The sequence below is a fragment of the Balaenoptera ricei genome, chromosome 1 (genome assembly GCF_028023285.1).
Source record: "Balaenoptera ricei isolate mBalRic1 chromosome 1, mBalRic1.hap2, whole genome shotgun sequence".
NCBI classification, from domain to species: Eukaryota; Metazoa; Chordata; class Mammalia; order Artiodactyla; family Balaenopteridae; genus Balaenoptera; species Balaenoptera ricei.
Genome location: NC_082639.1, coordinates 137,921,158 through 137,932,173, shown reverse-complemented (window position 1 = coordinate 137,932,173; position 11,016 = coordinate 137,921,158). Strand labels below are relative to the sequence as shown.

The window sequence follows — 11,016 nt, the reverse complement described above, 5'->3', positions numbered from 1 at the left end:
ATGACCACATGACAGAGCCCTCAGCTGAATGTTGCCAACTTCATACTTTTGCTCTCTTTACTAAGTGACCAGTCTGTGCCGCCCTGCTTTACCTGAAGTGGCTTGGTTTTCCCTCAAAGCACGACAACCACAGAGGAATCAGATCAAACAGAATGACACGTTTATTAAGATAGCCTCTAGGCGAAAGGCCAGTTGTGTCTAAGCCTCTACCGTGTGACATAAATCTGTTTAAATTTGAGAGCATACCAGTCATGTGGGCACAAACTTCTTTTCTTAAGGGTTAGGAATACTCTTAGCTGACAGTAAGAAAAAAGTCCATTGAATTATCAACTAAATTACCTATGGCATTGTTGTTGTCCTTTTAATTTCCAATCCATCTTGGACTGGTCAATATTTTATTCAACAAGTCTACCGTTGCTGGTTTAACAACAATGTCAAACAATGTACTATGGAAGTATCTAAACCCTTATTCTCAATTTCTGTTCTTATCTCTTTACAGAGCAGTAAGAAACAGTTTGTGTACTGACACATACTTCTAACATTTTGATAAGCATTGGCATAAATAAAAGGACAGTTATTATCAATTTCATGAGAAATTCAGAAGTGATCCCAGGGTTAATTTGGAGGCTCCACGTCATTAAAAAAGACCCAGGCTTTTTTTTTATTATCCCACTTTGCCAGCCACAGGATATTGGTTTCTATCCTCAGGCTTGTAATCTAATGGCCAAAAGCTCTCTGAGGCCCAGATAGCACCTCCTCACTCAACATCATCCAAAGCAGGAAGGGAAGAATGAGAGCAAAGGGGCTTTTACCTCATGTGGTTCTGTATTCACTCAAAGAGGAATATCTTGTCTAGAAGGTCTAGAAGCACCCCAAAGATCCCCCAACTCATCCAGAACTGCCCCTCTACCCAACATGCAAAGAAGAATGGGATCTCTGTGGTTGAATGAGGCCAACAAGGATCCAGTCCCTTGAGGCTCCACAGCACATTGCCATACGAACAAAGCCAGGGACTCTGGCAAGGAAGAAACAGGAATGGCTGTTAGGTGAGAAAAGAAGTGTCTGCCCTAGAAATCTTAGCTCTGTCCAGACCACAGGAGGCTTAAAGAAGTCTGCCCTCAGGGAAAACGTGGCATTCTGCAAGGATAAAGTAGGTGCTCAAATTTTTTAACATGATGTATCTTCTTATCCACTAGAAACTTCTGGAATTCAGAAACAACCAGAAGGCAGATCTCCCATCCATTACCTCCTGAGCAGATTTTTTTTTAACTTCATAATTCTCCTTTTCCTTGTTTTTAAAAGGGGCTTATAACAGGACTTTCCTCAGGGATGTGTTATGAGGATTTTAAAAGTTAATAGAAAGCACTTAGAAAAGGTCTTGGCATGTGGCAAGCTCTAAATAAACCTCACCTTACTGTTATTGCTAAGTGGTTATTGAGACTAACTGTGAGTTTCTATATAACCTAGGGTCAGTGTTAGAAAATCCTGAGGGCTTGAGAGTTTGGAGATACGTAGGGCAGTTTCTGGGGCTCGTTTCACATAAACACACAATAAGGAAGGACTGAGCACGCAGAGAGAAATTTTATGGGCAAACGTGTGACTTCTGAAAGAAGAATATCAAGGCACTCACTCTGAATCAGTGGAAACTCAGGAGACCCAAATTTGTCTTCGTAGAGTCCAGCAAAACCCAGTGTGAAATTACAGGCCCTTACAGAGTCTTGCTTCCCCTGAGTCACTTTGGGGGCTTATTTGAAGAAGTTCCACGAAGAGCTGTGGTGCACTAGAGCGTGATCTGCCCTTAGCGGTGGTGCTGAGGTAGTGACGCTGTGCTGTCTACTGGCCAAGGAGCTATTCCAGGAAGCAAGAAATTCTGGAATGGCCCAGAGGACCTTTCAAAAGCTGTTGACAGGAACAACTGGGAGTTACCACAGCCAGCAGAGAATGCTGCCCGGAGTTACTGCGTGCAACAATATAGGGAGGAATGGTCACCAGGAGCTGGGGCTACTCGCCTCTCCTATCACTGAGGGCCATAAACCACAAACTTCTAAAAGACAGTTCTGGAAACTCCCAATGGAACGGATTCTCATTATTCAAAGCAGCAGACCCTAGGTCGGAACTGGAGATCTTATCGCTCAGAAATTCTTGCCCTCCTCACCATCAGTTCAGGGGATTGAAGTGCTGGTAATTAAATAGCAAACTGTAGAGGGAACAGCATGGGCTCGGAGTCAAAAGACCTGGACCTGAGTTCTGGATTTTTCATTCTGTGACCTTGCTTAAGTCCCTCAATCCTCTGTGCTTCAGAGTATTTAATAGATTAATATATATATGAAAATGCTTTATAACATATAAAGTACCAAGAAAATTAAGAACATTGTAATCATTATTTTTTCAGTATGTTCTTAAATGAAGAGCAAAATTAACAATTTTTCACAAGAGAAACTGAAGGGAATAGAGCCCTAGAAAAACTGCGTGGGGTCCCAAGTCAGTTTTAGAGACCCTTAACAGGAGCCTAGCTGAAAGTTCAGGTGAGGTTTGGAGAATGAGAGCCTCACTAATGACTAGGATCAGATTCAAATTTGTGATCTCAAGTCCTTGAGCTTCTGCATAGATGTGGTACGAGTTTTCAGTTGCTTAATGGGCTTGAAATCCCATTTTGTTTCAAATGGAAAACCACCTGAATGTTTCCTGAAGAGGGTTTTTTAGAGAAAAAAAAAACAAAAAAACTTAAGCATAACATATCTGTGGTTGATCTTCTGTCAGTATAGTCCCTTCCAAAGTTCCCTGGGGAAAGCAGAAGGCAGCAATACTTCAGCAGCTGGGAGAGAAGGACACATTACAAGATGCGATCACAGCTGCTGTGTTAAGTCAGGACGCCCTTTTGAGATGTGCAGACTGGTGCTTCTGTGAGGGCAGCCGTGCTCTGCACCCCGCACCACTAGTCTGGAGGATTTCCTGCACACATCCAAGTAGTGACACTACCTACTTCCTTGGGCACCGTCTTCTGTTTTGGAAACTAGTGGTGCTTCTGAAAGACTCCATCTGCCTATCCACTTTTGAGTTTCCACTGCACTGGCATCTGGGATTCAAAACTATTCAATCTACTGTCAACAGAGTCTTTCTTTAAAAAGAGAGAGAGAGAGAAAGAAAAAGAAAAACAACCACTCAAGAAGTGAAAGAATCCAAACACTATCTAAAATGAAACAGAGAAACAGCATTCTTTCTGTCCTGTTTTTAAATAGAGCTTTCCACGCCCCACGTGTATATGCTATAATTAGAAAGTGTGTTGTAGAAAGGGTGTTATGATCACCCTCTAAAAATCTTGTTTTGTAATACTGACTTTACCGTATGACATTAATTTGGGGAAAGAAAAAAACAGGAAAGCAGCTACAGCACAAAGAGGTCCACAGTGCAGTGCTATGGAGTATCAGAGGTAAAAGGAATAGCTAAAATAATAATAATAATGTCTATTAATGTTTTTAGGCATGAAAGTGATGAAATTTAGTTTAAGTCCACATTGACTCTTCTCCAGACTATTGCAATAGACTGAATTGATTATCCCATTCTTTTCCTCCTTTGATTCCATCTCCAGAAATCATTGTCCTGAATCCCAAGTCTGCTCGTGCCCTTGCTCTAGTCAGAATCATTTTTGTAGATGCTCACCACCTACAGAACTAAGGACTGCTCCCAAATTTGGAATCCAAGCCACCTTCAGTCATTTTCTTCAGAGGTGATACTGCCTGCCCCAGGATGTGTTTGAAAATCTTTGGGGATTCTTTTCAGTGGTCAAAATGCCATGCAGCACTGATGGCTTTTAGAAGGCTGGGACCAGAGATGCACACTCCCTAAGATGACAAAGACCCATCCACCCCAAAAAACCAGTAGCATACCCATTGATTAACTCTGAGACTAACTTTTCAAATTTCCCAACTTTATTTTCTACTCCTTCCTTTGTCATATCCAACTCTGCAGCCACCTTGACTAGTCCCATCTCTAACCTCAATTGGTGTACTCACAGTGGTCTCTAGTCTGAAATGTCCTTCCCAACTCAATGATCTTTGCCATTCTCAATCTTTCAAAACCCAGAATAAACTATTCCCATCCTACAATCAACATTAATTTCTCCATTTCTGTGGTCCCACATCACTTTGCTTATACCTCTATACTTATTGTATTCTGCCTTATATTATTGCCATTTTTATTACTCTTATCTCCACTACCAAATAATACATTTCTGGAGGACAGGACCTGCCTTATTCAGCTTTATATACCTTGAACACTAAACACTGACTTAGTGCCTGGTATTTAGTAGATTTATTGAATTTAATTGAATTACACTCATTATTTGTGAATATTTTTTTCTGTCAAATGTATGTGAGGACATTCTAAATTTTTTAAACTACTAGTGGATTTAATATGTAAAGTCTTATTTTATTAGTACTTCCTAGGCAAAAAACTGTTTGAATAACTTGAAAATAATGGTTGGTTTCCTGCCCCTGTAACTGAGACAGGGTTAAATCCTTTTAAAAGAAAGAGCCAAAAGGATTTAGTCTCTCAAAAGTCACAAGGAAAAGGAAAATATAATTTTTTTGTGTTACCCACTGAGATCTTTGTGTACACATACCTCCCCAAATGACTAAACTTTACAAATTTCACTTGACTTTAATTCAACTTTCCAAAAAAAAAAAATTTTTTTTTAAGTCACCTTTGGACTGGGATGAAACGTGGAAAATTTCAACTCAAAGTCAGATTTTTTTTTTTTTTCCTAGGAAGCTGTGAGCAAATAAAAACAAGGTTTGGTGGTAGCATTTTACCCATCTACCATAGACGGGTCACTGCCAGCACCATACTTGTTGATGAGACATTTGGCAAAAGGCCTGCTGCAGAAATACAGTCTGTGACTTTATTTTGCTGGAGATTTCATCTGTGAGGATTTTCTTTCCCAGTTACAAAGTTCTCCCAAGAGGGACATAGCTTCTTTTTGGAAACCTGTGAAATGTTGGCAAGTCTTGCCCTGTTTACCATGGAAATTTGTACTTGGATAGAATTACAGTGTATGACCTGGTACAAGCATAGATGGATGTCTGATGCCTGCTATTTTCTCTTCATATTGATTTGAAAATTATAAGTCATAGAATCAGATCAAATAACTTTGATCTTTCCAGTTCATTCGTTCACCGTGACATACAGTCATACTTGTATAGACTTGAGAATAGATTGGCAGATGACAGAACATATGTTACTATTAAAATTTATGGGAATGGTTCTAATTAATCTGCAGAGGGTTGCATGAAAAGGGAGTAGACTATTTGTAAGCATGGATGATTTAATATTGGCTTATCTATTGTTTTTTTCTTAGGAAGTTCTAAAATATCATATGGCTTCAAATTTGCGTTGATGGGTTATATTGTTTTTAAGGAGAAAGAAAAAAATGAACTAGCCTTGCCTGTAAACAGAAATTATCTGCTTTCCTTTAAATAACTGTTTAAAGCATCTGGCCCAGAATTGTGTAAGAAATTTGTTTTTATGTCTTTGGGAAATAGTTAACAGTCTCACTCAGGACCTCGTCACTTCTTGCCAGGATTACTGCAATAGTTTCTAACTTGATCCTAGACCACGGTTCTCGCACCCCACCCTCAATCTATTTGCCACACTCCTATTGGCACTGTCATTCAAAAATCAGATCTGATCATCCCCAATCCAATGGTTAAAACCCTTCAAAGGTTTTAGGAGTGCTTTTAGGAGAAGGTGCCAAATTAGCATGGCATGCAAAGCTCTAGCCTAGCCTTCCCCCTTGCCTCACACTACTCTCACTCGATAGTCCACTGTACACACGTCACTCTAAGTTTTCACTCAGTTGTGCCTCTCTGCCTTTGAACCAGCTGCTCCCAAGCATACAGTGTCACCTCTGGAACTCCCTGCTCTATCCATGGCTTGCTCTTATTCATCTTACAGCCCACATGCTACTTCCTCCAGAAACCAACCCAAATTTTCTCATCTAGCCAGGGTGACGCCCACGAGTGTTCCAGTAACACTTGTGCTTATCTCTAGAATGGCAGCTATCACACCACATTGCATTTTAATAGCATGGAAATTCCAAGAGACCACAGTTTATCCAGAGCCTAACAAATATCCTGGCATGTAGATGGCACTCAATATAAACTGATCAAATTGTGAATGAACAAAAGGATGAATGAAGGAAAAAAGTGTTGAGGTTTACATTATACTTGTTTTTCTGGTTATATTTTGACACACTGATAGTCTTGAATTTGCCATTTTGAAAGGATCTCAATGATCAGAAATTATTTTTTCTCTTTTTACCACTTTGAGAAAACAATGCAAATTTAAGAACCAAGTTGACTTCAAAGAAAGTTTAGGCAAGCTAAAAAGGATTGAAGAATGCTCTTTTCATGGCTAGCACAGCCATGACTCATGATCCCAAGAAACATCTGAAGCATGTAACAACTCCAAAGCATTGGATGCTGATAAACTGACCAATGTGTCCGTTCCTCGTCCATCTACCAGTCCCCACAAGCCTGAGAGAATGTCTCCCCCTCATCGTTTTCTAAGGAACAGACCTAAGTATGCTCTGACAGGAAATGAAGCAAAGAAGATCTGCATGCAACAGTTCATTAAGACTGATGGCAAGGTCCAAGCTGATATAACCTACCCTGCTGGTTTAATAGATTTCATCAGTCTTAACAAGACCAGAGAGAATTTCCATCTCTCTATGACACCAAGGGTCACTTTGCTGTTTGTTGTAGTACACCTAAGGAAGCTAAGTACAAGTCGTACAAAGTGAGAAAGATCTTTGTGGGCACAAAAGGAATCCCTCATCTGGTAACTCATGATGATCATACCACCTGCTACCCTGATCCCCTCATCAAGGTGAATGACACCATTCAGATTGATTTGGAGACTAACAAGATTACCCATTTCATCAAGTTTAACACTGGTAACCTGTATGTGGTGACCAGAGGTGCTAACCTGGGAAGAATTGGTGTGATCACCAACAGAAAGAGACCTCCTGGTTCTTTTGATATGGTTCATGTGAAAGATGCCAAAGGCAACAGCTTTGCCTCCTGGCTCGCCAACATTTTTGTTATTGGTAAAGGCAACAAACCACAGATTATCTCTTCCCCAAGGAAAAGGGATCCACCTCACCATTAATGAAGAGAGAAATAAAGAGACTGGCAGCCAAATAGGGTGAAATCATCTCTAGGTTATGTGATTGAAAAGGTCTTTGTACTTAACTGAAGATTATATGGCATGATTAAAAAATAAAAATAAGAATGGCACAAACCATTTAAGAACTTAATATTAATTATTAATACAATCATCATTCAAATGATTTTGTGACCCTTTGCACTGTGTACATTATACTGACCAACCCTGAGCATCTAAAATAAAAATGTCAACTTTAGTTTGTGATGAATAAATTGCCTTCAGTTATTCCATAGATAGTGGCAACTATCAGGATAAAATCATTTTAAATTCACTTGAATATAAAACCATTAACATAAGTGATCTTCTTTAGCATTTTTGGTAAAAAGTATTTTATTAACTTGAACCAGCAATAGGGTTTACAAATCCCCCTCAGATTTGAAAAAATCTGCTTGCAGGATTTGTGACTTTTCCACTTGTTTTGTTTCATTCCTGCATATGCATTGACAGTTCAAAAGCCCAGTCTTTAATTCTCGTGGCAATAAGGTCAACTCCAGTCCAGAACTTGTACTACCTGACATCTTCCACCCAGTCTCCAAGGGATAAAAGCAGTGTTTGAAATCAGCCTTCTATGTACAAAAAGAAAATCTATGGTGTGGTATGAAATACAACAGAATTTCTAGTCCCCAAAATACATCCCTCCCCACCTCCTGCCTGCCCTTACCAGTCAATATCTGAAACTACTTTAACAAACAGAAACACACGGTATGAGGGAATAGTCTTAAGATGTCAAAGAGATTATTCACTGATTTAAATTCACACTGCCTATTATGTTTCCCTTTTTGCCTTATTTGCCAGGAGGCTCAGAGCCAAATTTATTATTCAGTTGTAGTAAAACTTTTCTACTTCCTGCTTCTGTTAGAAGCCCCATCCCCTTTTCTATATTTTATGGATTAATGTACCCTCAAAAAAATCATATGTTGAAGCCCTAATCCCCCAGTGTGGCTAAATTTGGAAATAAGGGCTTCTAAGGAAGTAATTAAGGTTAAATGAGATCATAAGGGTGGGGCCCTGATCCCACAGGATTAGTATCCTTACAAGAAGAGACACTAGAGAGCTGGCTACTCTCCTTCTCTCTCCCTCCTTTCCTCTCTCCCTCCCTACATACACACCAAGGACTTGTGAGGACACTGCAAGAAGGCAGCCAGGAAGAGAGCTCTCACCAGAAACCAAATGAGCCAGGACCTTGATCTTGGACTTCTAGTCTCCAGAACTAAGAGAAAACTTCTGTTGGTTAAGCCACTCAGTCTACAGTATGCCAAAGCTGACTATTACATATACAATACATGTCTTCTCTTTTTATCTGACTCTTTATTGCTTACCTGGCACCCAGTCTCTCATCCCTGGTCACCATAAACTCTGCTATGCTGCATCTCCTGTCACCCACCTACCAGTTATGAAAACTTTGAAAAAATATTTCATAAACTGAATGAAATTAAGAAAGATAGTAACTCAGCACAATAATTTGGAGTCTACCCTCAAACTATACTTGCAACCTTAAAATTAACCTTGTCTATTGCTTTCCTAAGAGTGACCTCTATAATTTTATAAAAAGCAATGATGACTTTTTTCTTATTATACTTTAGTGTCCAGTTTTATAAGTGATGTTTCTGTAAAACTGGCAACATTAACAAGCATGATACTGTTGCTTAATTTCATGGGATGGTGTGTCCTTACTGAACACAGAAACCACCTTACTCCTACCCCATTTTCTTGTCATGTTTTTCCATTTTTTTCTAATGTTTAATGTGATCCACAACCCAGCCCCACCCCTCCATTCTCAGGCCTTTCCCTCCTAACACACTGTCAGCAAATGATCTCAGTATTGCCTATTTCTTTGATATCATTCAGCTTAACTTGTGGAAACTGTTTTCTTCTCATAAGACGTACTCCAGATAGCCAGATTGTAAGCATTATAAACTACAAGCTCTTCTAAAGGAAGTACAGAGGTTTAGAGCTACAATAAAGCTAGTAGTGTTTGATTAATAGTTTTTGTGTCAAGAAAAACAAAAATCATTAAGATAATAAGTTTCCACTATAGCTCACATGCTTAAAACGTTCTTTAAAAATTCTCCTTGTAGGGGCTTCCCTGGTGGTGCAGTAGTTAAGAATCCACCTAACAATGCAGAGGACACAGGTTCAAGCTCTGGTCCGGGAAGATCCCACATGCTGCGGAGCAACTAAGCCCGTGCGCCACAACTACTGAGCCTGAGCTCTAGAGCCCGCGAGCCACAACTACTGAGCCCGTGTGCCACAACTACTGAAGCCCACGCACCTAGAGCCCATCCTCCACAACAAGAGAAGCCACTGTAATGAGAAGCCCACACACCGCAATGAAGAGTAGCCCCTGCTCGCCACAACCAGAGAAAAGCCCGCGCAGCAATGAAGACCCAATGCCGCCAAAAATAAATAAATAAATAAATAAAAATAAAGTTCCCTTTAAAAAAAAAAAGAAAAAATGGCCACTCTCTTACACCACTCACAGCATATCATTTCTTGAGAACAATTTAGCATTATTTATTTAAAAAAAAAAAAATTCTCCTTGTAAGTTAAAACGTTCTGTATTTGCATTGAATGAAAAATTGTATTACTGGAATATTTGAGAAAAATCCATTGAGACATTTTTTTCCTTAGGTGTGGAAGTAAAGAAATAATATTACTTTTTTCAAAATTCAGTTATTTTTACAAAAACAACTGAAAAGTGGTTGAACTTCGTTGATTCCTGTGTGGATAGACTTCAGTGTGAGGTAATTTTCGTGAAACACAGGAAAAGTAATAAACTGAAGTTGAATGTGATTTGAAAATACTTTATGAGCAACTAAAAACAAATTCTTAAAGCTCTCTTGGATAAGCTTGTCAAGATTAGCCTCTTGGCATTTAGAAATTGAATAAAGTTAAATGACTCAAGATATAATAGTGCCCAAATAGAGAATGATTATTTCCACTTAGCTGTCAAGCATGGATACAAGTGTTCCTCTATACAGGGTACTAGAAGAGACCATTGGTCAGGAAAGTGAGCACCGGATAGCACTTCTTTAAGAATTAAAGTACTTAGTGTTTTCTAGAAATGTCCCAAAAGAGCTTACCAGGCCTGACACTCACAGTGTTCCATCGACTCTCCCATACAGATCTTTTTAGTTTTCTACCTGACAGTCCTATCACAGAACCTGTCTCCAGAGAAACTGAACCCCTCCTTGACAGCACTATCTAATGTCTTCTACCCAACTTATGCCCTATATTACCTTGCTCTTTTCTTCATAATACTTATCACTGTCTGAAGGTATCTAATTTTTTGTTTACCATCTGTCCCTTGTCTCTCAGAATGAAAGTCTCATGAGAACAAAGATTTTTCCTTGTTTAGTGCTGAATATCCAGGGTCTAGGACAGTGTTTGTCACATAGTAGGTACTCTATAAATATTTATGGAATGAATGAATGAATGGATGAAATTTTTATTTCCTATAAACATCTGAACTGCACTGCCTCTGTGTCTTGGCATATAAATTTGCCTCCATCTAGAATGCCTGTACTCTCCTTCCGCTCTACATCTTCACGGTCCAATTAAAATTTTATAGCATCTAGGCCTGTGTGGGAATTAACAACGTGCAAGCTTCAGCTCCCTTCAAAGAGTGGAGGATATTTAAGGGATCAGCCTGTGATGTTTTCTTTCACACACACAGACACACAAGTACACATGCACACACATACATATACACAAACTAGCACAGTATCACTCAGTAAGCATTTATTACATTAATTAATGAGACTAGTGTACCATTCAAGTTCTAAATGTGAT

At 39.3% G+C, this 11,016-nt stretch overlaps 1 pseudogene; it reads left to right on the top strand.

Annotated features, from left to right (window-relative positions):
• Positions 1-6,422: 6,422 nt before the first annotated feature.
• Positions 6,423-7,207, top strand: LOC132370446 (small ribosomal subunit protein eS4-like; annotated as a pseudogene).
• The last annotated feature ends 3,809 nt before the right edge of the window (positions 7,208-11,016 follow it).